This window comes from Canis lupus, chromosome 2 (genome assembly GCF_003254725.2).
Source record: "Canis lupus dingo isolate Sandy chromosome 2, ASM325472v2, whole genome shotgun sequence".
In the NCBI taxonomy this organism is placed as follows: domain Eukaryota; kingdom Metazoa; phylum Chordata; class Mammalia; order Carnivora; family Canidae; genus Canis; species Canis lupus.
This window is the reverse complement of record NC_064244.1, coordinates 74,706,273-74,720,461: the sequence shown is the minus strand read 5'-3', so window position 1 is coordinate 74,720,461 and position 14,189 is coordinate 74,706,273. Positions and strand designations below refer to the sequence as shown.

Here is a 14,189-nt window from a genome sequence, read left to right as displayed (position 1 = left end):
AATAAATAAATAAAATCTTTTTTAAAAATTTAAAAAAAACCTCTCACCATGTACTTCTAATACCACTGCCTGGGGGCAGAGTTAGTATTCCCATTTTACAGATGATAAAACTGAGATCCAGAGAGGTGAAATGACTAGCCCAAGGCCACACGGGTAATACGTGATACAGTTGGGATTGAGAGCCAGTGCTGAGAAACCCTAGCATAGCCACTCCATGGCCACATATGGACATTGAGGGCTTCAAATGTGGCCACAGAGATGTGCTGGAGTGTAAAACACACCGAGTTTCAAAGAGTTTAAAAAAGAATGTATAATATCTAATAATTTTTATATCAGTTACTTGATAATATTTTGGGTATCTTGAGTAAATAAAATATAAGTGAAATTTACTTTTTTTTTTTTTTTTTACATAGCTACCTCTAAATTTTCTAAATCTGAAATAACCTTTGTGGCTTGCTTTCTATTTCTATTGGATGACGATGCTCTAGAACCAGTGGTTCTCAACAGGGGTGAGATCGCCCCCTACGGGTCACTTTGGGGACTCTGTCCTCGGGGAACTCCGGCCATCCAGGGGCAGGCTTGGGACACAGTACAGGGCGCTATATGCACAGGCAGTCGTAGCAAAGCAACAGCAGGTGCTATTATGAACTTACTATGTGTGCCAGGCACTGTTTTAAACATTTCTCCTTTATCAACTCATTTTAAGGCTGATCCCACCCTCTGAAGTCAATTCTACTGGCATTATTCCCATTTCCCAGGGCAGAGAACTGCAGCTCAGAGACGCGGCTTGTCTAAGGCCCTGCAGACCTAGGAGAGGAGCCTGCTTGCTCGCCTCCCCTGCCACACCGCTCAGGAAAGGTGAGTCAGTTCCTTTCCTCACTGCACAAATACCCCACACGAGCCTGCACACACTCACAAATTCTTTGCTGGGGACCTGTTCTGTGCCAGGCTCCATCACTCCCACCTGAAGGGGCCTCTGCCCCCCTCCAGCCCTCCACCCTGGGAGCATGCAGGAGCTCTCCCTCCAGCCGACACAGCATGCAATCCTCCACCTGCCTTCTCCACACAGCCCAGAGGGAGGGCAGGGGCAGCCGCTCACCGTAGCACACCTCACACTGGGATGAGCACACGGGCTACCTACAGATCTTATGAACGTGCAGGTTCTCATTCCGTGGGACCGGAAGGGGACCTGAGATTCAGCATTCTTCCCAGATGATGTGGCTGCTCCATGCACCACAATGAGCTGTGCAAGGGACAGTAGTAATGTCAGCTCTAGGACTTAAGAAGGACCTGAGTGTGGGACACCTGGGTGGCTCAGTGGTTGGGCGTCTGCCTTCAGCTCAGGGCATGATCCTGGAGTCCCAGGATTGAATCCCACATCGGGCTCCCTGCATGAAGCCTGCTTCTCCCTCTGCCTGTGTCTCTGCCTCTCTCCCTGTGTCTCTCATGAATAAATAAATAAAATCTTAAAAAAAAAAAAAAAAAAAAAAGGAAGGCCCTGAGTGTCAGAGCGGGAAAGACTCAGGAATCCTTTAGTCCAACTCAGATGGTGATGATGGGGAGAGAGGCCCAGAGAGGACAAGACATTTGCCCAAGGGCACACAGTGAGTTACAGGCAGAGACCAAGTCTTCAGACTCCCATCGATGCTCCCCCTGCTGCCTCTCGTTTGCAGCAGGAACTTGAGACTAGGGACGGAAGTACCAGGGGCTCTCGTGCCTGTTCCACACCAAATGTTTTGGCATCAAACGTCCCTGTCACCTCAGCCTCAGTTGCCCTACCAGGGGAGTAATTGTCAGAGCAGGCTGGCGGGGCAGACCTCACTCTGCCAGAAGCCTTTAGGGCTGCATCCCCAGGTCCTGGAGCTCACCCTGCTGCCCTCACAACCTCCACCCCCCCATCCCCACCCCCACCCCCGTGCTGCACATCTGGGTCCCCAGAAGGCACTTGAGCTGATGGAATGAAACCACTTTCAGGGCAAGCAAGAGGCGCCTTCTCCAGGCTGGATAAACAAGGTAGGAACAACAGGAATTCATTTCCTAAAAACGAAACACTGGGTTTTTCAGTGCTTACAGGAGCTAAACCTGCTGTTCGCCATCTGCTCGCCGTGCTGGGAGGCACAATCCAGCTGTGTGACAAGCATAAGCTTTCGAGTCAGGTAGGCTGAATTTGCTTCCCAGCTCTGCCACTTACCGGCTCGGTGACTTGGGGCAAGTTTCTCAACCTCTCTGAGCCCGTTTCTTCATCTATTCGATAGCGGCTCACGTAAAGCCTTACCACGTGTTGGTGTAAGCGACACACGTATAGACCCTGCCCCTGGGAAGACTTCCGGCGCCCCCAGGGGAAGCCCTCCTGGCACCTGGGCCCACACAATGAGGAGGATGACATCGGAGCATGAAGGGGGCAGTGGGAAGGTAGGAGAGACAGATAATCTGCTGCGACCCTGAGGCCCCTTCTGAAAGTGGCCCTGAAGCAGAATGCTGGAGGACGAATGCCATCAGCCAGTGCAGAGGAGTTGGGGCCGATGACACCGATTCCACAGACTGAAGACTCCTTGGAGAACTTTTCCTTCCCTGCGCCCCGACTCCTCTTTCTTCTCTTCCTGTTGCTTACACCCTCCAGAGAATGCCCGGTCCAGCCCTTTCCCCTCCTCGTCCCGCACTCAGCACAAGACCCCACCGCCAGCGTGGCTGAGGCTCCTCCTGCAAGAACACTGTAGTTCTCTCACTGCTCGGAGCCCGCGCACAGGCCAGTCCCTCTATCTGAAACACCCTTCCTCTCACCTCCTCCACCTTCTCTGGAGGTTTCTCTGGACCCCCGAGATGGAACTGATCACTCCCTCCTCCCCACCCACTCGGCTCACTTACTGATTGCCTGTCTCCCCGGTGGGCTGGATTTTTGGAAGAGGAGGGAGTAGTATACACATGTCATAAAGCCCAGCACCCTCTGTGTGGGGTACCCCTCATCCACCCCATCCACCCATCCAACTGCAACTTCACTCCCAGGATCCAATTCAACTGTCCCCTCTTTGCTGAAATCTGTCCACTCCTTCCTGCACTCATGGCAGTTGGGGAGGTCCCAAACTCAATGCGACCACCATCTTCCTCATCCACACCAGCCCTCCCTGTTTTCTTCTTGGCAGGCATGATCCTGTTCCCAGTCACCCCTTCCCCAGCACTTGGCATCCTCCCTCTCCCCTCTCTTTCCCAGCATTTAACCACTAACTTCTCTTTTTATGCAAGAGCAGCTGAGGCTCAGAACGGGAATGCAATCTGCTCAAGGTCACACAGCACATACATGGCCAGACCCAGGGTCTTGCTCTGAACAGCCCAGACTTCCTCCCTAGACTGCCCTCTTCTTGTTCCCTACAGGTCCTGTCTCCTCTCCTCTGACTTCCCTACACACATTTGGGGCATTTCCAACTTGGTTCAGGCTGACTGCCCTCTGCCTGGAAGAGGCATCTTTCCCCTTCACACTCTCTGTTCTCTGAGGCCCTTCCCAAAAGCCACTTCCTCCAGGAAGTCCTTTCCGGCCAACCAGATGCAGAACCTCCCTCCTTTAAACTCTCTCCTGACTCCAGGCTCATCTGTGCCTCTCACTGTCTGTGCCTGGAAGCTCTTCGAAGAGCTGTTTCCTCCGCACTCAGTGACCATGGCACAGCAGGCTTGCAACCAGTACAGACGAACTCCTTTCTAAGGCTCCGATGAGCCCTGGAGAAATAACAGCATTTGCTCTCTCCAGTTTGAAACTCTCCAGTGGCTCCCATATCAGAACACAATCTGAAGTCCTCACCATAGCCTACAAAGCCCTACACCGTCTGCCCCCCAAGCCACCTTTCTGACTCCTACCAGCTGCCCACCCCACGCTTAACTATCACCTCCTTGGCAGAGCTTTGACCAGCCTATATAATAAAGCAAGCTCTCATTCTCTATCCTATTACCCTGCTTTATGCTCATTTTAGCACTTAACCCTATCTGATGTTTTCCGCTCATCTACTGCTTGTCTCTCCCTACCCGGTCCCAAAACACACCTTCCGTCTAGCTCATCGTTATATCCCCAGTGTCTGGAACAATGCAGGGCTGACAATACCTAGATGGATCTATAGGCTGGAGAGGGATCTGAGCTGGAGACAAACCTTTATGAGTCACATGCACAGAGGTGGTAACTAAAGCCAACGGGGTGGATGAGATCACCCAGGGAGAGTGTCTAATACAAGCAGAGCAGAGGGCCTGGGGCAGCAGAGCAGCGAATGGCTGCAGAAAGGAGGATAAAGGGCAGCCCTGGTGGCACAGCGGTTTAGCGCCGCCTGCATCCCGGGGTGTGATCCTGGAGACCTGGGATCGAGTCCCACATTGGGCTTCCTACATGGAGCCTGCTTCTCCCTCTGTCCCCCGCCCCCAACTCTGAATTAAAAAAAAAAAAAAAAAAAAGAAAGGAGGATAAACCTGCAAAAAACAAGATATAAGGAGGGAAAATATGACAGTGTTAAATTGCAAGAGCCAGAAGAGAGAGTGTCCAGAGGACAGGAGTGGTCAGCAGTGTCATCTGCTGCTGAGAAAGTTAAAGACTGAAGCGTGTCCGCAGAATTCAGCTTGCTGGAGGACACTGGTGACCTTGGCAGACCCTGTGCCAGCTGCAATGAGAGGAACCACTCTGGTCCCAGAACTCCCAGCTCTGGGAATGTATTTCTGTTCACAGCCCCCTCACTTCGCCGAGAACTGTCATCCATCTGCGGCCTAGGAGAGAAGGGATGACCCTGTACGCTCACTCTCATGATCCGTCATGTACCTGACAAACTCTGAGAAGGCACCTTTGTATTTCTGGGCCTGCACTAGGCACCATGGGGAGGAGAGGCCCTCCCAGTCATGTCGGGCTGGCCAGCCCCTCCCTTCTAGGCCACCCTCTAGGTCCTGGCTTCCAGGATGCCTCCACGATAAAGACCACCCATTTCTCCCCACTCACTGGACAGGACCAAAGGCTGGAGAAGCCTCAGCTGCCCCAGTGACCCTGCTCGCTGCTGTCGGTAAAGGGTCCCTCCATGTCTCTGTGAGGAAGGCTAAGACCCTGGCCAGTGGCTATGCAGTCCAGAGATGCGCACAGACCCACGGCGTGTGCTCAACTAGAAAACACTGGGCGCCAATTCAAGAAAGAGATTGAGAGGTGACTCCAACTAACCAGAACGATGATTACCACTAACGACAGCTGTTGCTTGTGGCCAGGTGCTGTGCTGAGCAATGACCACCTTGGATTTGTACCGCAAGCCTGCAAGGCTGCATTCTTAACCCACTTCACATAGGAGAAAACCACGGCTGGAGAGGTTAGGGCTTTCCCGAGGTCAGTCAGGAGCTGGTAAGTAGCCAAGCCCGGCTTTGCTTGTGCAGCCCATCTGATGGAGAGCACCTGCTCTCAATGTTTGAACTTGCCCAGAGCTGGTGAGGTAGGGGGCTTTAGTCTTACATTCCCTTACAAGCAATGCGACTTTGGGCAGGATCTTTTCTCCACTCTCCCCATCTGCGGCAAAGCAGATTTCCTAGCGCCCTTCCAGTTCTGACATTACCTGATCAGCTGGGATTTGCACAGAACTTTACAGTTGTTTTTTTTTAAAGGCATCCTTACAGCATCTTATTTATTCCCACGGATCTTGTAGGGTGGGAGAAGTATCCCCTCCACTTGATAGATGAGCCAACCGAAGTTCGAAGAGATGCGGTGACCTGCCCAAGGTCACAAAGCAATCCGGGCCGCAGGCTTCGGGTCTGGAAACCCGAGCTCCACCCTGGCGGCTCTGTCGGCCCCCCTCGGGATGGGGCCTGCCCCGCGCTGCGCGCGCCCCGACCGGGCCGGCAGGGGGCAGCGCCCCGCTTCCCTCGGCCGCCCGGGGCCACGCGGGGGCGTCGCAGCCCCCCGCCCTCCGGAGGTCGCCCCGGGGCGCGACCCCCGCCCTCCGGAGGGGGGCGCCCGGGACCCCGCCGCCGTCTGCAGGCGCCGCCCGGGCTCCCGCTCCGAGCTCCGCGCTCGGCTGGTCCTCCGGGGCCCCCTTCCCAGGCGCGCGCGCCTCCCGTCCGAAGGCGCCGAGGGGGCCGCCCCGGGTCACCGAGGCCCCGAGGCGCGGCGCCCCCTCCCCGCCCCAGCGCCCTCGGGCCCGTCGCCGCGGCCGCACTGGGCTCCGAAAGCTTACCTGCTCCGGGCCCGCCCCCGGGGTCCTGCTTCCTCGCGCGGCGCCGCGTGTCTCCGCCGCCCCGGGGGCTCGGCCCGGCCCGCGCCCTGCGGCTCCCGCTCGGCGCTCGCCTTCCCGCGCCCGCCGCTCCTCCTCGCCGCCCTCCCGCAGCTCCTCCCCCGCGAGCCTCGCTCCCCACTCGGCCCCCCCAGTCCCGGCCGCGCGGGGGACTCCGAGCCCAGCCCCGGGCTCCCCGCGCGCGCACCTGCAGGAGAGCAGGTGCGCTGGGTCCGCAGCGAGGGCGGGGGGTGGGGGGGGGGGCCACGCCCAGCCCAGCCCGAGACCCGGGGCGGAAGCCCGGCCTCCTGCGTCCGTCCGTCCGTCCATCCATCCCGCTCTCGGGTATTCATCCCTAGTTGGATTTTTTTTTTCTTCGTTTAACAAATGTCTGTTGATCTGTGTATCAGGCGCGTTCTAGGCCCTGGGGACATGGTGCACAGAAGGGTTGTGGACCCAAGGGAGCTTACGTGGATGCAATAAGTAAAACATATAAAATATTTGTAGAAGTAAACGGTGTGGGAGAAAATAGAGCACGGAAAGGGAAGAGAGGAGGCGGCCCGCTGGGAAAGCGGCGTCTGAGCCGAGGCAGGGAAGAGGGCAGAGTGTGGGGAACCCGCAATCCCAGGGAGGGACCCCCACGCCCGCTGGTCCCAGAGAACCGGGGCTGCGAGAAGACCCGAGCACGAAGCAACTTCGAGAACCGTGCACGGCGCGGCCCCGCGCTGGGCATGGCCTGTGCGCAGGCTCCACACTGCTCAGGCGGAGCGAGCCTTCCAGGTGCTTAGGGGCTTTTCGTCCACTTGTGCTTTATGTATTTTGAAGCCTTGTTATTAGGTCCATCCAGCATCATTAGGATTGTCACTTCTTGATGAATGGGCCCTTTTATCCTTATGAACGAAGTGTCTCTGTGTCCCTGACGGCAGTTTCATGGTGAAGTCCCCTTAGCTGGGTGACGGAGAGGCCAGCGGTACTCTCCCTGGTTTCTTTACAGCCCACAGGACTGTCTGACAGCTGGCCCACCAACCCTCAGCAGCTCCTCCAGACTTTCCTTTTTAGCGTCCTTCTGTGTCCTTCTGTGTCCACAAATTCCCTACCCACCTGGCCCTCCCCTCTCTTCTCCACACCTCACCCTCCTGGTTTACCATTTGATCATTGGCCAGGGGCCTCCATCTCTCTCCATCTCTCTCTCTTTTTTGGAAGGCTGTGATCAATGATCATTAATAATGCAAAAGTTTTTTTTTGTCGTTGTGCAAATCCCAGGCCAGTAAATCACGGGCAGATAGATAGGAGCTATGGGCAGCCACACCTCCTCATCCTCAGTCTACTCAGGTCCTGGGCTCTTTTCCCGAATAGGAAATAGGAAGATGGAACAATGCCATATGTAGGCATTTCCCAAAATAGGTGCTGCTGCCACTGCTGCCACCCCAGGTCAAATAGTCCTAGAGGAGGAAGGGGACCTGTCTACACAACAGCACAACAGAAGCAGTTGCACTGCCTGCAGGGTCCCGGCCTGTGGTCCGACTGTTGGGAAACCCACACGGAGTAAATGCACCTGGTGGGTATCCTCAATGAAAAGACCTGGACAGCCCCAAAAGCTGCCCTGACAAGGGATGAGAAACAGAGAAGAGAGAGCAGCAAACCGTGTGTGACATCTCGCCATGCTCCAACGAACTGATGGCATTTAACCACAAAAGCGGCCCACGATGGTAAATGCCTTTGCAAAGTTGGTCTTAGAAAAAGTTGGGTCTACTGGAGAGGGTCACTGCAGCCTCTCAGCCCTCACCCTGGGCCAGAGGATGTGTTATGTAAGCACATTCTCCACTTTCGGGAAGCTTACAGTCCAGGAGAGGGAAAGGAGCCACAGGCAGTTAAGCCCAGCACGGTGTGGGGGAGGGGAGGGAGCTTGGAGGGGGAAGGGCGCCCTGCACTGTGCGCACTGAGCCCGCAAGGGTGCGAGCAGGCATCCGAGCAAAGAAGGGGGAAGGAGAGCAAAGAATTTCCCCAGTAGAAAGAACAGCATAGGCCAAGGCATAGACGCTAAGGGAAGAACTTGTCGGTGGATTTCGCTGGAGTAGAGAGAAGGGGTCAAGATGCGGCTGGAGGTCAGGAAGGAGCCAGCTGGTGAAGAGCCTTGAATGGCAAGTGAAGGGCCACCCCCACCCCCCACCCCCCAGCTTTATCCTGAGGGCCATGGGAGCCGAGGAAGGGCTCTGAGTGAGGAAGTGGCGTGATCAGCCAGTGGCAGGTTGGCGGTCTCTGTACCCTGAACTCTGCTACCCGGATGGGCGTCATCCACCACTCTGTCACAGTCCCCATCAGTCCCCATCTGTCGCTGCCCCCATCCTCCGTGCTTCACTGGAGCAGGCTTCCTGAAACACGCCGATTCCTTGCCGGACGTCTCCAGCGCCTGCCACCCCTCCCAAAGGGGTCCCAACCCCTGCACCCCATCCTGCCATTCCCCGCTCTTCCCCGGCCGTTCCCCCCTGTATGTCCTGCCTTCTGTGACCTGGCTCTCGCTTTTCCTTCTGTTTGCAAAGTTCTGATCCCCATTTCCGTGAGTCAGAATCCCTCTCGTTTCCAGAATCTTTCATACCTCCTTGACTTACCATGACTCATCCTCTCAAGGCCCAGCTCTGAGACCCTCTTCTGCGCAGGGCTCCTCCTGGACAAAAGTGGCGGTCGCCTCCTTGCAGGTCTGATGGCAGAGTGGGGGTTAAAAGTGTTGTCTCAGTGACTGGACTGAGTTTAAATCCTGATTTTATGGCTCAGTAGCCGTGCAACCCTGGACCAGTGACCTTCATTCCATGAGCCTCAGTTGGCCCATGTGTAAAATGATCACAATAATAGTACTCACGTCATGGGGTTATGATGAGGACTGACCTGCAACCATGAACCTACATACAGCACATACTGTAGTGCGCGGCACACGGTAAACCCTCCACCGGTGGTCCCTATCACTATAATTGTATAATAGTTGGGATGCCATACCTTTCAGAGTTACTTTGTGCCCATTTCCCCCCAACATGATGAGTTTGGGAAGGGGTTACTCACCTAAGTATGCCCCGTGCCTTGCACTGGGTCTGGAACACCCTAGGCGTTCAACCAAAGATGGATGGAGGGATGGAGGGATGGATGGATGGATGGATGGATGGATGGATAAATTAATGAACGAAGCCACCCAGCTCCCATAGAGTGTTCTCTGGTTGAGAGGTGGGAGCCAGGCTTGCCCTTTTCTGAACAGGGTTGAATGAATCGTGTGTCAGAGGACTAGTGTCTGGGGCAGGCTTTGTCATCAGACAGTCCGTGGTTTGCAATTTCTTCAGGAGACAGCGTCTAGACAGAGGGGACATCTACACCGGGGAGGATCAGGGACTGCATGGGAATCAGAATCCAGGCGAGGGCTTTTCAGGGAACCGGGAGCCCAGCCTTCTCCCTGCTTTCTTCCTTCCTCGCCTGCTGCTGCTCCCAGCAGTGGAAATTAGTTCACAGCTTTGGCCCGGGGACAATAGAGCGGGCTCCTGGCCAGGTAGAGTGACAAGAGCAAAGGGAAGGATGGACGATCCACCAAGGAGAGGAACCAATATTTAGTGAGTAGTTTTTATGTGCCAAGAACTATGCTAAGTGCTTCACGTGCATTATTCTCTCCATAACCCTGTGAGGAAGGGACGACGGGATCGCCACTAGCTGAAGGAAAAGACACAGAAGTTAAGTGACTTTCTCTTGCAAGCGTAGTGACAGGATGGGACTTCAGTTCTATCCGACTCTGCAAACCCATGCTTCTCACCATGAATCACGTGTTTAGTGAACAAATATTTTGAGCACCGGCTCTTTGCACAGCGCCATGGTAAGTGGTGCTGGGACAGCAAGGATAATCCAGATGTGATTTATACTCTCAAGGAGTTTATAACCTGAGGACAGAGGCAAAGCCTTACTCCTCTTTTTATTCCCAGTATATCCCAGTGCCTGGCAGTGTAGTGAATGTTGGTTACAGCAGGGATTGTCAGAGCTGGAAGGGCCTTTGGAGTTCAAGTATATTGATCCTGTCAATTTACAGCTGAGACCTACAAGGAGCAACTACACAACACATTTTGGTCTGATTGTGATTTTTTTTTTAAGATTTTATTTATTTATTCATGAGAGGCACACACAGAGAGAGGCAGAGAAGCAGGCTCCACGCAGGGAGCCCGATGTGGGACTCGATCCCAGGACTCCAGGATCACGCCCTGGGCCGAAGGCAGGGGTCAAACCGTTGAGCCACCCAGGGATCCCCTGGTCTGATTGTGATTAACTAGTCACACAGTGAGTTAGTAACAGATCTGGACTAGACCTTGCACTCCCTGATTACTTCCTGACTCATAATTCAGTGCTCTTTCCAGTGCCCCATGGTCCCTTGTGTCCATCAGAGTGTGGTCAGGGAAGAATGGGAGTCTCTGCCTAGGAAGGGGGGGTACACGTAATCAGGTGCCTGTCCTTGGGGACAAGCGCCCAGATGTCCCTGAGCCCGTATCTCAGTGCCTCCCACCACTCCTCCTCCGTCTTTGCCGCCTCCCTCACCTCCCGTCCCCCCTCACTCTTAACTGGAACACAGCACCGAGACTCCTGATAACATCCCCGGACCTCCCATGGCAATTTCCTCTGGAAGCAGCCAACAGGAAATTCCCTGGAGCAGTGAGGAATGGATGTCCCGAGGGCAGCAGTGATACCATCTCCAGCAGGGAGAAGACAGGTCCCACAGGAGAGGCTGCTCTGTTTGTTTTCCTCGGGCTTGACTTCTAACCAGAGAATTTAATTAAGAGCTCGATGGCTTCACCCAGAGGAGAGAAATCCAAGGGGACAGCAGGGCTGAGGCTGGTGGCCACCAGGAAGGGAGGGAGGCGCCTCCCTTGACTCAGATCTCTGAAGGCTTTAAGCTGCAGCACAGAAGTTCAACTCACAGAGGATTTGAGTCTGACCCCAAGGCGAGAATCTTTCCCTCTGGGAACCTGAGAAGTTTTAGATTCTGCGGTACAAATGGAAAGATGTTGAAACCAGCCGAGGAATTAGGCAAAGTTTGATGTTCCGGATTCTTGGTGCTGCTGGGGATTAGTGGCAAGCCCGTGGGCCTGAGTTCAAATTCCGACACTTTACCTCCCTGAGCCTCAGAATCCTCATCTGGGGCAACTTGGGTGGCTCAGTGGTTTAGCACCCGCCTTCAGCCCAGAGTGTGACCCTGGAGACCCAGGATCAAGTCCCGCATCGGGCTTCCTGCTGGAGCCTGCTTCTCCCTCTGCCTGTGTCTCTGCCTCTCTCTCTGTATCTCTCATGAATAAATAAATAAAATCTTAAAAAAAAAAGAATCCTCATCTGGAAAACAGGGACAACTCCACCGACTCATTCACACAGTTCACCTATAATGAGAATATCTTTCTTGCAGAGTTGGGGGCAGGAATAAAAGAGACGGGACGTGGAAAATAGAAGGGAGACATTCAAAATGTTGGGGAGAAGAGAGCGTGGCCTTGGGGTTGGGCCTAGGAGAACATTCTAGCTCTGCCCCTCCCTGGGTGGTGAACCTGGGCAGGTGGGGCTCTTCTCTGAGCCACAGTTTTTCTTGTCTGTGGAATGGGGGTGTTAGTGCCTGACGGCATCGTGGTGAGGATGCAATGAATCAAGCCATGGAAATGCCTCGCACTGTGCTGGCCCCCTGGGCGCCCATTAAACGTTCACTGAGTGTGAACACCCCTCACCCCCTCGGTCACCACCAGCTCCCTGGGATCTTTCATGGGTGGAAGGGGTTTCTGAGGGGAGATTGTCTGGCCTAACTTCCTACCCCGCTCTCTGAGGCATGGAGGGGCGGCGCAGGAGAGTTAGTCATCTGTGAAGGGGAGGATGCATTTTCCTCCGCCAGGCAGACCTAGACTGGGGTTGGGGCCAGATTAGTCATCTTCGTAAAATCCACTTATCAGTTCTGTTTAAAAAAAAAAAAAAAAAAAGGCAGTGTGGGGGTGCGCCTGGCTGGCTCAGTCGGGGGGAGCACGCGACTCTTGATGTCCGGGTCATGAGCTCGAGCCCCATGCTGGGTGTAGAGATGACCTTTTAAAAAGAAATAAACTAAAAAAATAAAGCGCAATATTCCACTTAGTCAACTCTGATCGATCATTTCAGCCGAAAGGGTTTGTGATTTGTGAGTGGGGTACGTGCCCCCTCTGCAGAGGCATTGAATTTCTGGAATCTCGGTTTAACCCCAGTCAAAGCCATGGAGAAAGGTCTTGATGTTTCTGCCCCCCATGGCCGGGAGGAAGCCTCTAACCCAATATCCGGGCCCTGGGCAGTCTTAGGAACCTCCTGGGGTAAACGGAGTCAGGGAAAAACACAGCAACATGAAGCTGGGTGTAAGTTCTGTGCACCTGGCTTTTAGTTCTTGCCAGGCACCTGGGGCTGGGACCCATCATCTCTCTGGCTGTTTCCTGTCGCCCTCAGGTCACTCAGCTCTCCTCTGGCTGCCTCCTCCTCCAGGGAGCCTACCCCCAGCTCCCCCCGCTCCCCCCACTTTGGTCATGCTTCAGCCCCTGTCCTGTTGTACTCGATGTTTTCTCAACACTTACCTGACACTGTTATTTCCCATCCATCTCCTGCACTGTCCTCTATCCTGGTTGCCACTCTACCCCAGGACCTAGATAGATTCCGGCACATGCTAGACGCACGGTAGAGATTTCTTGAATGAATAAAATGATGTAAAACGAGGCTATTCCTTACCCTCAAGGACTGTGGTGAGGATTTCAGGGTGTCTACATTCCACCAGTCCGCTTTGCAGCTCCGTGACCTTAGGCAGGTTACTTCCTCGCTCATCTGTAAAATGGGCACAGTGAAAGTATCTGCCTGTGTTGTGAGGAGCACACGAAGGGAGGACTATCTTTAGCATGGTGCTGAGTGCGTAGCAAGTGCTCAGCAAAAATCAAGTATTTGAGCAGACAGTAGTTGATTGGACGGTTTACTCCATATTTGGTTTGTATGGGGAGAAAACTCCAGCACTGGTGTATAGGGTGGATGAAGAGAAGGGTCTGCAGTGGGCTGTGGGGTGGATAAGGGGAGGAAAATTTGGACTATTTCTCAGAGGCACATTAGGTTCTCAGTGGACCCGTCCCAGACTCAGGGAGAGACACAGACAGCATCTCAGGCAACCCTGCTGCCCTCCTCGGAGCTCACAGAGCGCCAGGACGGCACTCCTCTGAACATTTCAATCAACACGAGAAGGGGCTGAGGCCAGAGAAGCAGATGAGGCCAGGGTGATGACAAGGCACCCAGCGCAGTGCTTAAATAATTCCTTAACTTTGAGGAGGGAATTATCATCCCCATTTTATAGATGGACAACAGGAGGCTCAGAGGGCTGAGAACGCCCCTTCCCGAGGAAGAAAAAAGCCACCTGCTAAGAGCCCTGGCACTGCGAGGACCACTTTCCATACATGACTCCCAAGGGAATCCTGAGTTCTTTACTTATTATTCCCATTTTTTCAGGCAAGGAGACAGCACAGAGATGGCAGTCACTTTCCCAGGGTCTCACAGTTACTAGATGACAGAGCAAGGCTTCCACAGGAGGCAGCACGTGGGGCCCACCTCGCTGGACTCGGCCACAGTGTTTCTCCAGCTACAGAGTAGGACTCCGAACATCTCTTACAGACTGAAGGGGACAGATGAGGTCATAATTCACAGGCAAGAGTTATGAAAAGTAGGAAATGAGGGATTGCCTCCCTGTCTTTCTTCCCACTGTGTCCCTAAAGCCTGCCAGTCCCTTGGTCCTCAAGGGTCTTTCCCCTGTGTGTGTGTGTGTGTGTGTGTGTGTGTGTGTGTGTGTAATTCTTGTTGCAGAGAGGAGTCTGGTAATTCGGGGTTCTTTCTCAATATGAACAGAACCAAGAGAAGTAGGGCTGATGCTGTAAACCTACACATACACCAATCTCACGATTACTGGCCCCTCATGCTACTGGGCCCACTGGGACCCAA

General features: G+C 54.2%; 1 protein-coding gene across 2 annotated transcripts in view; it reads right to left on the bottom strand.

Moving 5' to 3' along the window:
- Window positions 1–13,833, bottom strand: part of HTR1D (5-hydroxytryptamine receptor 1D) — a 29,380-nt gene extending 15,547 nt beyond the window's left edge. The window contains exons 1-3 of one of the 2 annotated variants that reach the window (XM_035713102.2): window positions 13,750–13,833; window positions 12,945–13,037; window positions 8,819–8,907 (exon numbers count right to left, since the gene is read on the bottom strand). The gene's annotated coding sequence lies outside the window, so the exon portion shown is untranslated. Of the gene's footprint in view, window positions 1–6,173; window positions 6,291–8,818; window positions 8,908–12,944; window positions 13,038–13,749 lie in introns of those variants that run through there. The other variant, XM_025447770.3, reaches the window with a different exon arrangement.
- Between the last annotated feature and the right edge of the window lie 356 nt (window positions 13,834–14,189).